This window comes from Myxocyprinus asiaticus, chromosome 2 (genome assembly GCF_019703515.2).
Source record: "Myxocyprinus asiaticus isolate MX2 ecotype Aquarium Trade chromosome 2, UBuf_Myxa_2, whole genome shotgun sequence".
Lineage (NCBI taxonomy): Eukaryota > Metazoa > Chordata > Actinopteri > Cypriniformes > Catostomidae > Myxocyprinus > Myxocyprinus asiaticus.
The window spans coordinates 62,524,442-62,542,717 of record NC_059345.1 but is presented as its reverse complement, the minus strand read 5'-3'; the positions used below and the strand labels follow the sequence as shown (position 1 = coordinate 62,542,717).

The following is an 18,276-nucleotide window of genomic DNA, read 5'->3' as shown; positions in this document are numbered from 1 at the left end:
CCAAAAAGGGAAAGGAGCTCCAACCTGCCATTAAAGATATAGGGAGCCCTTACCTAGCCCTTTCCCTAACCTTAACCGTGAGTGGAAGTGGCATCCCTTTTTGGAGTTGGCGCAACCCCCCTTTTGGAGTGACCCCGCCCCCTTCTGGAATAACCCTGCCCTCTTTTGGAAATTTCACCCCCATTTGGAGGTCTCCGGCCTGCAGCTATACCTACTTGCATTTTCCAGGTGTAAAGGGGAGGGGGAGAAAACAAATTAGGGGTCAGCCAAGCAATCAAACCAAGTGCAAAAGCACACTTATAAACTGTATCCAAACCCCAAACCTAAGCCTAACTATCAGTGGTGTAAAAACGTAATGTTAGTATGAAAATTTCTGAATTGCACTCGTCACTGATTATGCGAGCGCGATTAATTCAGAATCCGGGTCTTCCACACTGCTGATGCAACATGCTTCCGGCCACACCACAAGGGGAAGGTTAACACGCTGGAGCCGATGCAAAAATGTCTGATAAGAAAAGGGGCTTGTTAGTGAGTCAGCATAATGTGGCCGATCTTAGGGTACCGGAACTGTTGGAAACAACTTCCCGTGTGATCATGTCTAAACCAGGGGAGACGGTGAACCCACTCAGATTGAGTGTTAATTTTGCTGCAGGTGTTCCTGACATGTCAAAACACAAATCATGCTGAGGGAAGTTCAGGGGGGAAACATCCTAATCCAGTTCCTTATTTTCCTGAAAATCACACTAACAGTAAGTCACACCTTGCCAAAATCCCATTGTTGAGAGAGAAAAAAAACACGAATGGGTCCTAGCTAGGGCTGCACAATTAATCAAAATAAAATCGAAATCGCGATATGACCTCGTGCGACTGTTAAATCGCAAAAGGCTGCGATTTAATAAATAAATTGTCAGCTCAAAGTTTATTTGCGCTGCTCTGTCCAGTCTATATGAAGTTAGAGCATTATTACAATGTTTTCAGAGCGGTTCTGTGCTCCACAAAAACATCTCATGCTTAGAGTAACAGAAGAGCTCAGAGTTCGGTTCCGTTTGCTTACATGCGCTAAGTGCTTTATTTACACTAAACCAGCGTGTCCTGGGTGAAGTTATTATCATCTGCAGTAGCAGCATCTCAGTCTCCGTCAGGCACAGATGTCATAATAATAATACATAACACATGATGAGGTATAATTCAAACATCTTTAATAAATGATTGCTGAGCAAACAGCATTGTAGCACCTGTAGAGTCTAGAAACTTTAGAGAGTGTGTCGCCCTTATTACATTCCCAGTGGCAACAAATGAAAGCAGAACTAATACTACCAACATCCAACAAAATGAAAAGGAAGGAACGTACATATAATACCTCTATATAAAATATTTAGATACTATAATATACTGCATTGTTAAATGAAATATAATAAAATAATAAATAAAAATGTAATTAAATGGTGACAAACTAACGTCATGGTTACTGGTGTAACCTCATGGAGGGAACGAGACGCTGGTGTTGATGTAGTGACACTAGGGGTCACTCTTGGGAGCCCGAGACACCTCTGGTCTTTGATAAAAGGCCAATGAAAATTGGTGAGTGGTATTTGCATGCCACTCCCCCGGACATACAGGTATAAAAGGAGCTGGTATGCAACCACTCATTCAGGTTTTATGCTGAGGAGCCAATATAAGGTCCGGCCATTTCAGCAGGTAGTTCAGCGTTGTGGCAGGAGGGACCAACGTCTCGTTCCCTCCATCAGGGAATGGAGGTTACACCAGTAACCATGACATTCCCTATCTGTCACTCACTCGACGTTGGTGTCGATGTAGTGATACTAGGGGTCCCTATACAAAACGCCACAAGGCTGAACTGTGTTACGTGAACTGGCGGTGTGTGGTGGGCAGACTTGCTGTGTGCTTCATTGCCAGCACACCAGGTCAACACGTAACCTCCCCCAACACAGTTATGAGTGTCGAACAGCCCTTTTTGGGGACAAGTCGACTACCCAAAGATAGAGATAGGCTTAACCCAGTCGTGGCCTCTTTTCCCCTTCTCTTTTTCCACTCCCTAAAAAAGAAGGGGGATTATCCGACTGGGCCGCCAGGTCTAGTCGGGGGGTGTCCCTCCCAAGGGGAGGACACCGCGGAGACCACACCTCGCCCCAAGAGAGGGGGGGATATTTAAGTGGAAGAATACATCACATTGTCTTTCCAACCATGTGGAGAGCCTTCAAGGTAGATCCTGCCCAATGGGGGAGGAGTTACTACAAACATGGAGACTGGGGCAGAGGGCTCTGCCCAAGAAAGACCTCTGGCCAAGGCCCAAGAAGCCGCTACACCACGGGTAGAATGGGCTCGTAGCCCTACCGGGGGCAGCATGTTTTGGGCGAGATATGCCATAGTTATGGCATCAACGAGCCAGTGGGCGATCCTCTGCTTGGAGACAGCGCTTCCTTTCCGCTGTGTACCAAAAGCAGACAAAGAGCTGCTCAGAGATTCTAAAGCTCTGTGTGCAATCCAAATAGATGCGTAAAGCGCGCACCGCACACAGCGACGACAGGGTTGGGTCTGCCTCCTCCTGGGGCAGCACTTGCAGGTTCACCACCTAGTCCCTAAAGGGGTGGTGGGAACCTTGGGCACATAGCCCGGTCAGGGTCTCAGGATCACGTGAGAGTAACCTGAACCGAACTCCAGGCACGTTTCGCTGACAGAGAACGCTTGCAGTTCACCTACCCTCTTGATGGAAGTGAGCGCAGTCAGGAGGGCAGTCTTCAAGGAGAGTGCCTTAAGCTCAGCTGACTGCAAAGGCTCAGAGGGGGCTCTCTGTAGACCCTGAAGAACTACAGAGGTCCGATGAGGGAACGAGGCGCGGCCTGGAGGGATTCAGCCTCCTGGTGCCTCTTAGGAACCTGATGATCAGGTTGTGCTTCCCTAAGGACTTACCGTCGACTGCGTCGTGGTGTGCTGCTATGGCAGCAATGTACACCTTCAAGGTGGAAGGGGACAGCCTCCCTTCCAACCTCTCTTGCAGGAAGGAAAGCACTGATATGACTGTGCATCTCTGGGGGTCTTCCCGACAGGAAGAACACCACTTAGCGAACAGACGCCACTTAAAGGCATACTGGCGCCTCGTAGAGGGAGCCCTAGCCTGAGTGATCGTGTCTACCATCGCAGGTGGGAGACAGCTTAGGTCTTCTGCATCCCGTCCAGGGGCCAGACATGGAGATTCCAGAGGTCTGGGCGCGGGTGCCGGATGGTGCCAGGGGGGAGCTGTCGCGAGGAGCATGAGGTCCGAGCACCACGTCTGGGCGGGCCAGTAGGGTGCTACCAGGATGACCTGCTCCTCGTCCTCCCTGACCTTGCACAGGGTCTGTGCAAGCAGGCTCACTGGGGGAAACGCATATTTGTGAATGCCAGGGGGCTAGCTGTGTGCCAGCACGTCTATGCCGAGGGAGGCCTCGGTCAGGGCGTACCAGAGCGGGCAGTGGGGAGGATTCTTGGGAGGCGAACAGGTGCACCTGTGCCTGTCGAATCGACTCCAAATCAGCTGGACCACCTGAAGGTGGAGTCTCCACTCTCCCCTGAGGGTAACCTGTTGTGACGGCACGTCCGCCGTAGTGCTGAGGTTGCCCGGGATGTGAGTGGCTTGCAGCGACTTGAGGTGCTGCTGACTTCAGAGAAGGAGACGGCGGGCGAGTTGTGACATACAACGAGAGTGCAAACCACCTTGGTGGTTGACATATGCTACCGTTGTCGTGTTGTCTGTCTGAACTAACACATGCTTGCCCTGGATCAATGGCCGAAACCTCCACAGTGGAGTAGAATTGCCAACAACTCGAGGTAGTTGATGTGCCAATGCAGTTGCGGACCCGTCCAGAGGCCGGCGGCTGCGTGCCTGTTGCAAACGGCGCCCCAGCCCATTTTGGAGGCGTCTGTCGTGACCAAGACGTGCCTGGGGACCAGTTCTAGAGGAACACCTGCCCGTAGGAACGAGAGGTCGGTCCAAGGGCTGAAAAGACGGTTACAGACCAACGTGATGGCCACGCGGTGTGTCCTGTGGCACCATGGCCATCTCGGGACTCGAGTCTGGAGCCAGTGCTGAAGCGGCCTCATATGCATCAACCCGAGCGGGGTGGCCACCGCCGAGGATGCCATATGCCCCAGGAGCCTCTGAAGAAATTTCAGTGGAATGCTGAACGCCTTCAAACAGGCCAGCACCAACTGGGCGCGCTCGTTCGTAAGGCGCGCGGTCAAGGAGACTGAGTCCAACTCCAAACCAAGAAAAGAGATGCTCTGAACCGGGAGGAGCTTGCTCTTTTCCCAGTTGACCCGAAGCCCTAGTCAGCTGAGGTGTGAGAGCACCAGGTCCCTGTGTGCGCACAACATATCTCGAGAGTGAGCTAGGATTAGCCAGTCGTCGAGATAGTTGAGAATGCGAATGCCCACCTCCCTTAACGGGGCAAGGGCAGCCTCGGCGACCTACGTATAGACGCGAGGAGACAGGGACAGGCCGAAAAGGAGGACTTTGTACTGATACGCCTGACCCTCGAATGCGAACCGCAGGAAGGGTCTGTGTCGAGGAAGGATTGAGGCGTAGAAGTACGCATCCTTCAGGTCTACTGCTGCGAACCAATCTTGATGCCGGACGCTCGCCAGAATGCGTTTTTGCGTCAGCATCTTGAACGGGAGTCTGTGTAAAGCCTAGTTCAGAACTCACAGGTCCAAGATTGGCCTCAACCCACCACCTTTTTTCGGTACGATGAAGTAGGGGCTGCAAAAACCCCTTCATCTCGGCTGGAGGGACAGGTTCTATCGCGCCCTTCCGTAGGAGGGTAGCGATCTCTGCGCAAGGTAGCAGCGTTTTCGTCTTTCACCAAGGTGAAGTGGACACCGCTGAACCTAGGCGGATGCCCGGCGAAGTGAATCGCGCAGCCGAGTCGGACGGTCCGGACCAGCCCTCGTGATGGATTGGAAAGCGCAAGCCATGCGTCCAAGTTCCGCGCAAGGGGGACCAAAGGGACAACGTCATCGGATGTACCGGCAGGTGGGGCCTCGCGGCGTCACCCGTCTCAAGGGCACTTTGAAGCCTTTCACAGGTTCTGGGCGGCCGCGAGACGGGTGGCGTCTGCTTCCTGCGGTGGGCTCCACGCCGGGGCCGGGCCGAAGGGACGGGCTGCGGTGGAGCCGGTGCAGTCACCACAGGGGGACGACCCTTGGCAATGAGTAGACGGTGTGCGGGATCTTGAGCCGCGCCGGGGCAGGATATGCCGGCTAGCATCCATCTACTGCTCTACTATCGAGAACTGCTGGGCAAAGTCCTCGACGGTGTCGCCGAATATGCCCACCTGGGAAATGGGGGCAGCAAGGAATCGTGTCTTGTCGGCCTCACCCATCTCGACCAGGTTGAGCCAAAGGTGGCGCTCCTGGACCACTAGTGTGGCCATCGTCCGCCCGAGAGACCGCAACGTGACCTCCGTCGCTCGGAGAGTGAGGTCGGTCGCCGAGCGCAGTTCCTGCATCAATCCCGGGGCGGAACTACCCTCGTGCAGTTCCTTTAGCGCCTTGGCGGACTTGCAGTAGAGCCATGGCATGCAGGGCGGAGGCGGCTTGTCCAGTGGCACCGTAGGCCTTGGCTGTCAGAGACGACATAAACCTACAGGCCTTGGACGGGGGCTTTGAGCACCCGCGCCAGGTGGCGGCGCTCTGCAGGCATAGGTGCACCGCGAGCGCCTTTATTCACCGGGGGATTGCCGAATAGCCCTTGGCCGCCTTCTTACGAAGGCGAGCCGCGACCGCAACGTTGCCATGGACATATTCTCACAATGAGAACATGACCATCCACGAACGCTGTCTCTGCGTGAGCAGTGCCCAGACACAAAAGACAGTGATCGTGACCGTTAGAAGGCGAGAGATAATGAGCACAACCAGGAATAACACACAATCGGAAAAGCATCTTTAAAAAGACGCGTTTTTAAAAAGACGTTCTGTGTGTGTGCTCTTTTAGAGAAATATATACTCTTTTAGAGGGGAAAAATGCTCTTTCAGAAAATATACTCTCTAGTTTTTCTGCCGAAGCGCCCAGGGGCGTTCTCTGCAGTGCACCAGTGCAGAGGGGGGAGAAGCCGCTGAAATGCGCCGTCAGATCCAGCAGAGGTGAATGAACAGTAGTATTCAGCTCAATGAGCATGACCGTTCGGCTCTGAAGAGAAAATCTGAATGAGTGGTTGCATACCAGCTCCTTTTATACCTGTATGTCCGGGCATGCAAATACCACTCGCCAATTTTCATTGGCCTTTTATCAAAGACCAGAGGTGTCTCGGGCTCCCAAGAGTGACCACTAGTGTCACTACATCGACACCAACGTCGAGTGAGTGACAGATAGGGAACCAAAACTTTCACTTTAAGTTTAATTACACCAATGTGTTATCAGTTCAACTTCAGTTTGACATTAAGCCTCGTTCTTTAGGGCTATTTTATATACAGTAGAGAATAGTTTTTATGAGCCTACTTGTTTTTAAGGCCTGTAGTAAAGAGTAAAATGGAATATTTTGTGTTCATTTAATTATTCAATTAAACAACAGTATTTTTGACAGCAAAAACTAGGAAACAACTATGGTATTACCAACAGGGACATTGAGCAGAAAGCATACATATAACCTGTTTTGACAGAGCTGCTGATAAAAACTTCGGCATCGGACAAATAGATGAAAAGATGAAAAGAATATTGGAGACTGGTATTGGAGAACAGGTACAAGGTGGATGGGTACAATTTGAATATGAAGAAGTAGTTGTTTTCTCTTTGTTTCACTGTTTATATACATATTTGTTTGTGGGTAAATTGAAAAAAAGTTCTCAGTTTGGTTCTTTTTAAGAGGACTCAAGTGTGAAAACCCCAGTAGTCTTTTGGCAGTTGAACATGTGAAAAACACTACCACTTTATTTTTTCTATCATAAATCGCAATATTTTTCAAAATAATCGCAATATGACTTTTTGTCCAAATCATGCAGAGCTTGTCCCAGCCATGTATAAGTCGCACTGATAGCCCCTCCCTATCCACTTAGTATTAGTGGTGCACTGATCAGGAAATTTGAGTTAATACCAATCACCAATAATGTAACACTGTGATCGGCCAATTCCGATCACCGATATTTTATTATAAAAGAGACCTTTGCCACACTTTTGAAAGTTATATGCTGAAGTTATATGTTAATGCCCCACACTGTAAAACTGTTCTGTTGTCACTATCAAAGATCATTGTGACATACTGGCAATCAGTAGACACCATGAGAGCATCACACACAGCAGAGATAGGTTCAGAACTAAGACAGATATATCCATTAAAAGTTCCAAAATAAGTATCCATTAAAAGTATTTGGAGTTTTCTTGTAATGAAAATCATTAAAAAATAAGCAACTTCGAGAAGATTTTGGCAGCCAAAAGTTTGGAATAATGTACAGAATTTGCTGTTTCGGAAGGAACTTTAATTGGTACTTTAATTTACCAAAGTGGCATTCAACTGATCACAAAGTATAGTCAGAACATTACTGATGTAAAAAAACAGCACCATCACTATTTGAAAAAAGTCATATTTGATCAAATCTAGACAGGCCCCATTTCCAGCAGCCAACACTCCAACACCTCATCCTTGAGTAATCATGCTAAATTGCTCATTTGGTGCTAGAAAATCACTTGCCATTATATCAAACACAGTTGAAAGCTATTTGGTTCGTTAAATGAAGCTTAACATTGTCTTTGTGTCTGTTTTTGAAGTGCCACAGTATGCAATAGACTGGCATGTCTTAAGGTCAATATTATAAAATTTTATAAAAAATAAACAGCTTTCTCTAGAAGTTCATCAGTTAATAATTTCTTTGAGGAATGAAGGCTATATAATGCTTGAAACTGACAAAAAACTGAAGATTTCATACAAAGGTGTACACTACAGTCTTCAAAGGCAAAGGACAACTGGCTCATACAAGGACAGAAAGAGATGTGGAAGGCCCAGATACAACTAAACAAGAGGATAAGTACATCAGAATCTCTAGTTTGTGAAATAGACACCTCACATGTCCTCAGCTGACAGCTTCATTGAAATCTACCTGCTCAACATCAGTTTTGTGTACAACAGTAAAGAGAAGACTCAGGGGTGCAGGTCTTATGGGAAGAATTACAAAGAAAAAGCCACTTTTGAAATAGAAAAACAAAAAGAAAAGGTTAGAGTGGGCAAAGAAACACAGACATTGGACAACAGATAATTAGAAAAGAGTGTTATGGATCTTAACCCCATTGACCATTTGTGGGATCAGCTAGACTGTAAGGTGCGTGAGAAGTGTCCGACAAGACAGCCACATCTATGGCAAGTGCTACAGGAAGCGTGGGGTGAAATGTCACCTGAGTATCTGGACAAACTGACAGCTAGAATGCCAAGGATTTTCATTGCTGTACGTGGAGGATTTTTTGATGAGAACTCTTTGAAGTAGTTTAAGAAGTTCTGACCATTTTTTTCAAATTGTAATAGTAATTTTTCACATTATTAATATTCTGACTATACATTGTGATCAGCTGAATGCCACTTTGGTGAATAAAAGTGCCAATTCTTTCCATAAGAGCAAAATCTGTACATTATTCTAACCTTTTGGCCACCAGTGTATATCAATGATAAACTTTTGAGTTATTTTCAATATTTAGCCTAATCTCTACATCTAGATGATCGTCTCGCTAAAAATGCAAGCAGTTCATAAGTTATACACACCACTAGCTAACTGAATTACAATCATGAAATCAGCTGGTTAAGAAGTATTAGCAGAGCCATTCTAAAATGGAGCCTACAAGGTTAGCATCAAAATGCATAACGCAGCGGTATGCTGGCGAGGAGACAAGAGGCCATTTTTTTGAACGGATGTCTATGGAGGAGATGCATCTGTGTGCTGAATAAACTGCTTTTATGAGGAAACAGCTCATCACTTATTTAATTGACCACCTGCCCACTAATCTTCAACATGTTTTACACTAAACAATCCTTTTGAGATTAACTATGTGTGGAGTTTACTACAATAAAATAGCTGTTTTATAAGAGATGTCAGAGTAGAGTATGAAGCGACAGGTAGGACTCAGTTACGGCATTATTACCAGCCTACAGAGATTCTTTTATTTACTGTCTCCTGAATTAAAGTAAGTGTTTAGTACTAAAATATGATGAATTTTGTACAATATTGTATATTATCTAATAAAAACAAAAATAAATAGATACATGTTTTTTCCCCTTTGGCTTGTAGGATTCAATTAAATTTAAATAGATTTAGACTTAAATAAATTGTAATGATAAATATATTATATATTTAATTATATTAATGTAATGACTATTATGACTTCTGTGTGTGCCCAACAATGCTGATATAAAATAATATATATATATATTGAATAGATTAAAACTCTCGTGCCGAAATCTGCAGCAGCAAAAGCGTGCTCTTTTTCCTGCTCACTGAAACATATTCCACAAACATTACATTCCCAAAATATGTTAACCAATATAGATATATCTCAAAATCTACCACAAGAAAAAGTGCAACAAAAACTAAAAAAACTGTCTTGAAACTCTCTCAGCTGTTTGGCCAGAGAAGACTCACGTGGTCCAAGCTGACCGTTAAGTTCTCCCCAATGTTAAAAACGTGGAGGGTGTTATCTCTATATAGAAGATCTCTGGTATTAGCTGGCTAGCAGCTGGAAACCAGTTATATAGCTCGGTAGCCACTAGCTAGCTATCCAGCCAATATGATATTGCTGTGTACTGAACAAGACAGCACTGACAATACAATACATCTATGAACTGAATACAACAGCAATTCCAATATAAACACCATTGCTTTTTATTTATGTACTATTAAGTTTTTTCATGATCCATAGCGCTGTCACAGGCAAGAAAGTGTCTTTTCTTGTGATGTTTATTAGCAGTTATGGCACATTACCGCCACCTACTAAGCTGGAGTGTGTCACTCTCAGTGGGATCAAGCATAACGATACATGGATGTTTTGTTCTACAACATAAATTACACACAGTCACACATCAAACGTGAATTTTGAAGCCGTATTGAATTATATATATTTTTAAAAACACACGGGCAGCTTCAGAATTCACATTTGAGGTATGAAAATGTGTAATTTATGTTGTAGAACAAAACGTCCACATATCCTCAAGTAATGTTTACCACAGACCTTATTTTACTCGTAAGTTGAAAAACCCCAATATAAAAACTGAACCCATGGTGAATTAGACTTACAGGTTCGCCTACAAATTGACATCATGGCTGAACAGCTCTATACAACCCTTTGTGTAAGAAATGGATCAAAATAAATATTCACTGAAAATCTTCCCTTCTGCTGAAGCTCTCTAATCTCATTTGTAATCACATTATTCAAACTTGGTGTGTCAAGACACATCAAGCCAGGTTTGTTGTCAAGCCACCAACCATCATTGGTCCTTACATGTCTCGTAACTGATAGCACTATGTAACACAATGTTTGTTCCTGGGTAGTACAGTAAGTGTTATTTCCTTATTGCTTATGCCTCAAAAGTATAGAAAATGGCTGTTATTCCACACAAACTTTGCTTTTGTGACCAGGACAGTGATATTTTGAAATGTACCTATTTCCAATGAGAAAATGGGCAAATTTGTGTCGTTTCGTTCACATAAAGTCAGAAAAAACAACAACATATGAATCCAAATTAACATGTATTTATACTAAAGTAATACAAAAATGACTACAAAAGATTTAGAAGTGAGTTGTTTTTCAAGATTTATGATTATACTGTAAATCACTTTCACGAATCAGCCCCCAAATGTACTCATCATACTTCAAGGCGTCCAGCAAGGTCTTGATGCTGTTGTAATCCTTTTTGAGGTGCACCGAGTGAGCCAAGGGAAGAGACGGGTACTTGTTACCATTATGGAGCAGCACGGCTTTGAGGCTCCTGGATGAGCTGTCAATGAAGAGGCGCCACTCATTCTGGTTACAGGCAATTCTGATTGCCTCGAACAGACTGGTCACACTGTGGCAGAAGCAGAGCCCATCTTGACGGGTGAAGAAGCTGGAAAAATGTTGGTGATGCTTCCTCTGATCTGCGACTTGCATATTTTCATCCAACAAGTTCCACTGCTTGAGCCTAGATGTCAAAAGCTCGGCATTGGACTTTGTGAGACCAAGATCTCTAATCAAGTCATTGAGGTCTTTTTGGTTGGGGTAGTATGGGCTTCTCTCCTCAGCTCCACCTCTGAAATGGTCATCTGGATCTACAATGTCTTCCTCGCTCTCTGACTTGCTGCTCTTCTAAAGATGGCTGCTCTCTGCAGGAGTGGGTACGGGGAGCTCATGGCAGTGTGGCACTGGGGTGATGGATGAAGGAAGGTCCGGATATGTGATAGCAGGTGCATTCTTGCCAGTCCGACATTTGGAAGGGTCCACCATGCAGAAGTAGCAGTTGCTTGAGTGGTCAGTGGGTTCCGCAAAATTCTTGGGATAGCGAACTTCATGGCTCTCTTTTCCCCACTGTACCATCCTACAAAAATACATTTATTTCACCCATGACTAATGTGTAAGAGATTCTCGCAACATTTTTCATACATGATATATTTTTTCAATAATATTGAAAATTGTAAAACATTTTAAAATTAAAATCTTTTACCATTTTAAAAATTCCGAGCACAATTGTCCATTTTACCTTCCAGAGTTTTTTTGCAGTGCTCGCAGGTGAAATGAGGTGCCCAGTTTTAAATATACTGGGTTTGTTTTGATCCCCGACAGGCATGCCGAAATATGCCTTGTAGGCCACGCACATCTTAGCAGATGCTTCCACGGAGCACTTTTTCGCTCTTATCTTGATAAATTGGCCGCAGACATAGCAAAATGCGTCTGCCGGATGCTTGCAGCCTCTTGATGCCATCTCAGAAAAATGCAGATATGTAGCCACTTAGGCAGCTGGAAATAAACTGAACTGGTGGGCTTAAGGCCCCTGTATTTATACTACTATTTATATTACTGGAAAGGTCTAGAAGTTACTCCAAGTTTACTCAGCACTGAATCTATCTGGAATGTTCTGGGAAATAGGTCCTGGTCACAAAAGCAAAGTTTATGGGGAATAATAGCCATTTTCTATACTTTTGAGGCATAAGTAATTAGGAAATAACACTTACTACCCAGGAACCAAATAAATAAATAAAAAAAAATTGTTACACACTATAGTCACACACCAAGTTTCAATATGTGCATATGCTAATGAGATTTGAGAGTTATGGTAAATGAACAGCTACTGGTCACAGTTTTCTTTCATTACAGTAAATGGAAAAGAGCAATGTCAACAATCTTCAAAATTTCTCCACAGATTTTTTTCTCGTAAGAAAGAATGTCTACAGGATGGGAGTATTTTTTAGTGTTGGCTGAACTATTCCTTTACGTTAACAAATAAATCTCATGGTTTTTCAACTGTGAAGGCTAGCACACCTTTTTTCAAAAATAGAATAATGGCAAAGGTGTTACGTCTGTATAACAGTTCAGATGACATCACTGTTTTAGAGTGGTCATTATGGCAATGTAAAACAGAATATGAGTTTCATCTACAGTATGAGTCAATGTGCTGTGAATAAAGCCAGTGCAAAAGTGAGAACAGACTGTGTGTGTGTGTGTGTGTGTGTGTGTGTGTGTGTTCTCCAAGGAGGCTTTCTACCACACTTTTCACACTCCCACCCCCGCAGACAAAGATGCTTGCAGGCGCTTCAGTTTTTCTGTCAAAATACCACCAGGCAACAAACCTTTACTGTACATACTAAAAATGCAACTAGAACAAATAGGAAACTTTTCTCAAAAGTCTTGGGAAATTTGAGAAATCTAAATCATTTCAGAGTTCATTGGTCAACTTTAAAAAGCAAGTGAATTGGCCACCGAGAATCACTGTAGAAAAAAAAAAAAAAAACCCATCTGACTGCTTCCCACTAGTATCAACCACTACAGATGATATGCAAACAAAATGTTTAGGATTATACAGTATACTGTATATGTACAAATAATCATCTAATATCATGTTGACTTTACAGGCTGTGTTGAATAAACAATTTACCATAAAAAAATAAAAAATATAAAAATCTATGCCAAAAGCACAAGGTTTTGTTAAACAAATTTTTGCATCAGACTATTAAAATATGTTCTACATTCTTTGGACAGCAATATGAAAATAACTGCTCAATATGGAAAAAATTACTCACAGTGCAAATTGGGCCCAATGGTTTCCTTATTTACCCCAGCAAAGAACAGGAATCCCCAGTACAAGATAAATCAAGCTAATCAGATTGACCTTTTAGTGCTTGAGAATCAAAATGCATATTTGTAAAAACTCTCAGATGGTAATAGTATGATACTTGTTATACAGTATACCATGGTACTGACTGATGATACCATATTCATGTAGGGTAATGTCAGCTAAAGTGGGCCATCAGGTGAAATGGGCCAGAAAAGGCTAGACTATCGTTGTTATTTAAAGGAATAGTTCACCCAGAAATGAAGCTTCTCTCATCATTCACTCACCCTCATGCCATCTCAGATGTGTATGACTGTCTTTCTTCTGCTGAACACAAACAAAGATCTTTGGAAGAATATTTCAGCTCTGTAGGTCCATACAATGCAAAGTGAATGGGTACCAAATTTTTGAAAAAGGCACATATAGCCATCATAAAAGTAATCCATATGACTCCAGTGGATTAATAAATGTCTTCTGAAGCAAAACGCAAGGTGTGTGTAAGGAATAGAACAATATTTAAAGAGGTCGATGTCACGCAGCCTCTCGCGTGACGCAAGTACGTTGGCAAATTGACGCGAGAACTGATGCATGAAATACGGAAAATACGGAAGTGCAGTGTGGTGTACAACAGAGGAGCATATATATTCATACATAGATGCCTCATTCGGCTAGTTTGGATACGTCAACTGCTACGCCATCTTGGAACAGTCAAAAAGGAGAGCTGTTTGAATTGGTTTAAATGCAAGTGAATAGAGGAGATGCCTCAGACCGAGCACCTTGCTCAGACTGCTGCATGAACTGCTTTTGTGTGGAAACAATATCACAGTCCATAGGAACAGCTGCTAATAAGGTATCTACGTATGACTATCTATGCAGAGGGTATCTATCCTTTTGTTTCAAAAGGCTTAATCCACTGGAGTCATATGGATGAATTTTATGCTGCCTTTATCTGCTTTTTGGAGCTTCAAATATTTGGCACCCATTCACTTGCATTGTATGGACCAACAGAGCTGAGATATTCTTCTAAAAATCTTTGTTTGTGTTCTGCTGAAGAAAGACGGTCATACACATCTGGGATGGCATGAGGGTCAGTAAATGATGAGAGAATTTTCATTTTTGGGTGAACTATCCCTTTAAGATTTAATCTCCAAGCACTGCAAAACTGGCTTACAGAGATATTTTCATGGTTCCTTTCATTAAAACAACTAAAATAATATTGAAAGAATCCAAATGTAAGTTTATTGTGTTATGTTAGTATTGTTCGAACACAGTACCCATCACACACAACCCCCTAACACACATTCATGCCTCCTTTTTGCCTACACAGGCACTCTCATGCCTTTTTTTTTTTATTACAACTGTTGTGAGTAAAAACAAGTACATTTACAAATAAAATTGCTATTGAAAAGAAATTACAATCACAACTGCTAATTAGCCATGCTGATGCTATATAAAGTCTTTACAGAACAAAAAAGTATTTTGGTCTCAAAGTCCACACACACACACACAAGCAGCTTCACACAGAATGATAACAATAAGCTGAGTGACTTTAAGTAAGGAAAGTTGCCTTTTAAAGTTACATATTTTTTAAATCCACCTCATCTCTCTCAACTCAGCCTCCCCCACTACACACATTTTAACACATTTATTTGTAATTCCATAATACACTTTTAGGAATGCAATAATTAAATTGGAAATAATTGTAAATGAATTTAAAGGGTACATTTCTCTGTTCACAGTGATGGTTTTACTATACAGATTAACTTGCCCATTTTACCTGAACAAAGCAATGATGACACGAAGGGGGACTTCTGACATTTAAATAGTTCTTTGGGCTTAAACATTTGTTTTCTGTTACATATTATTATTATTTTTTATTTATTTATTTATTTATTAAAATAAAATGATATAAGAGACCTAAATTAACACACAAAGAGCAGTCTGGAAAGGACGCACAGACATTTTAGTGCTTTTCTAGATGATATACCCAAAAGTGGACTACATTAGCTGATATCACCCCTACCATGGCATTTACATAGTACTCCAAGATACTTTAAAGGAAACACACACAATATATATATATATATATATATATATATATATATATATATATATATATATATATATATATATCACACACACACACACACACACATATTAGTAGCCTACTCATCTATCTAGAATACTATGGTAATTTTTGATCAATTTTATTAGCGTGGTAAGATGCCAGGGAAAGATTCTTCATGCAAGAGTTACTTTACCTTCTCCGTTAATAGATCTTCATCTTCTTATTCATGATCCTCTTGTCATCAGCTTGAATGGAGACGCATGAAGTGTCCGCGCACGTTTGTTCCGTTCAGGAGCATCGGGAGCATGTGTGGTGTGATGTGTTTGATATCACGAGATATGGTGTGTTTGATATGATCCTCCGTGTTCATCACATTGTGATTCGGATTGTGATTCACGAGCACTGAAGCTACCCGCGCAACTTTCCCCACACGACACAAACTACTCTACAATGTGGGCAAGTAATATAATACTATTAATGACAGTTTTGAGTGAGTATGCCGTTTTAAAATACCAAAAAATGAAACCTAAAGCTATATACTTCACATGAAACATATATACTCTGAAATATGTTTATTGGCAGCTAAGAAATGTGACAGAGTATGTGAGCGAATGTGTTAAAGGCGCAGCCCACACTGGGGAAAATTGGCAGCGCTTGCGTTTCCTTCAAAATCCGCTGGATGTCGCTACAGGAAAGCGCTTGAGAGGAGAGAGCTACGACAGACAGACAGACTGATAGATAGAGAGATAGATAGATAGTATTTTAACTTATCCATTGTTCCTAATGTACAGTAATTACATTACAGAATCAAAACAGAAAAAAACTAAAATGAAAAATAAAAATGTGGCATTTTTATTTTAAAATGTTCATAAAAATGAATTTTTATGAAACGTCTACTTGGAGATTTTGGGGACAGTTAAAAGGTTAGTCATATGGACTTGGAGTTGTTTTTTTTTTAATGTACTTTTATGGTGCATTTTGTTTGTTTGTTTGTTTGCTCAGCTATTGTTTTTATATAAAGCTAGCTATTATTCCTATAAACTGACCCTAACCCACACCTTAAACCTAACAGAAAACTTTTAGCATTATTAGACATTTATAGACATAATTATTTAATTTATCTATGGATTGGTCTTCCAAATGAGGATGTCACAAAATGTCCCCAAAGGAAGGCTTTGTCCGATTTTGCTCACCTCTGGGCAGGGCCGTAACCACAAGATACATTGAGGGGGACAAGTCCCCCCCCCAATAATCAAATATGGCCTGATTGTCCCCCCAAATAATTGATATCCTTGTTGCTGTTCTGCTGCAGTCCATTATGCACCGCTGTCTAATTGTCATTAAGTTGTTGCAGGAATAACATTATGGTTTAAAAAAAGTTTAATTTTTAGTGTGCTCAGTAGTCTAACACCGCTCGTCAGTGTCATATGAGATCAATCAAATTGATGAAGGTGGGACTCAAGTTTCAGAAGCTAAGCGGGAACTTTGTGGATTATTCCAGCGGCGTGCATCAGCAAGCAGTTCAGGTTAATAGTGTTAGTGTCATGAAAGATGTAAGTATCTAACTAAACATGCAAAATTTACCCACTGTTTTATGATTAAAATGTTGTACCGACCGACATTCATTTCCAAGGGTGAAAACTATTCACCATTTGGCAAAATTCGTCATTTTGAATTGAAAATATATCATGTACAGTACGTGAATCTTATGTCATTCATAATTGTGAATGTGAAAACATTAATGGAGCCATTTTCAGTGAATCAAGCTTAAGATAAAGAGCTAATGTGTGTACATTGTAAAGGAACTGAATGAATGTGGTAATCTGACAGGTTTTTGAAGATGTTTTAGAAAATTCACTTGACATTGTCTAAACAAATCATCTATAAAACACAAAGTAGAGCGTTATCACCCTCAGATTAAAACTAGAACATGGTAAGACCTGTGACTTGAGGCTTCAATTGCGTTTTTAGGTTGTGGCAAAGACAGTGTCATACATTTTTTTAATGTAGATATTATTAGGGAATAATTTACAATTTTACATTTACATTTATTCATTTGGCAGATGCTTTTATCCAAAGTGACTTACAAGAGAGGAAAACAAAAGCGAATCATCTTAGGAGACAGTGGTATGAAAAGTGCTGTATTACAAAGTATCACTAGCATCATAATAGTACTCAAAACAGAATAAAGTGCAACAGAATTTTATTTTTTTATTTTTTTTATTTGATTTTTTTTAATGACTGGTTAAGTGCTCATGGAAAAGATGCGTTTTTAGTCGTTTTTTGAAGACAGAGAGTGAGTCAGCTTCACGGATGGAGTTGGGAAGGTCGTTCCACCAACGTGGTATGATGAAGCTGAAAGTCCGGGAAAGTGTTTTGGTGCCTCTTTGTGTTGGTACAACAAGGCGACGTTCCTTAGCCGACCGCAGACGTCTAGTGGGCGCGTAGCTCTGCATAAATTATTTTAGGTATGCTGGAGCAGACCCAGTAACTGTTCTGTATGCCAGCATCAGAGCCTTGAATTTGATACGTGCATCAACCGGTAGCCAGTGGAGAGAGACAAGGAGTGGTGTAACATGCGCTCTCTTTGGTTCATTAAAGACCAGACGTGCTGCTGCATTCTGGATCATTTGGAGGGGTCTAGTTGCACATGCAGGGAGGCCTGCAATGAGAGTGTTACAGTAGTCCATTCTAGTTATGACAAGTGACTGGACAAGCAGTTGTGTGGCATGTTCAGAGAGGAAGGGTCTTATTTTCCTGATATTGTAGAGTGTAAATCTACATGATCTTGCGGTCTTTGAGATGTGGTCTGTGAAATGTAGTCTGTTGTCGATGGTTACCCCTAGATTTCTGACCGATTTGGAAGGCGATACTGTAGTTGCACCCAGCTGCGCGGTGATGTTGTGTTCAACATCAGGGTTGGCTGGAAAGACA

General features: G+C 42.5%; 1 protein-coding gene across 2 annotated transcripts in view; it reads right to left on the bottom strand.

The window, feature by feature from the left end:
• The window catches only part of LOC127452912 (ras and Rab interactor 3-like), a 61,891-nt gene extending 46,230 nt beyond the window's left edge, over positions 1–15,661 (bottom strand). For both annotated transcript variants that reach the window (XM_051718793.1, XM_051718800.1), the window contains exon 1: positions 15,536–15,661. The gene's annotated coding sequence lies outside the window, so the exon portion shown is untranslated. The remainder of the gene's footprint in view (positions 1–15,535) is intronic.
• Between the last annotated feature and the right edge of the window lie 2,615 nt (positions 15,662–18,276).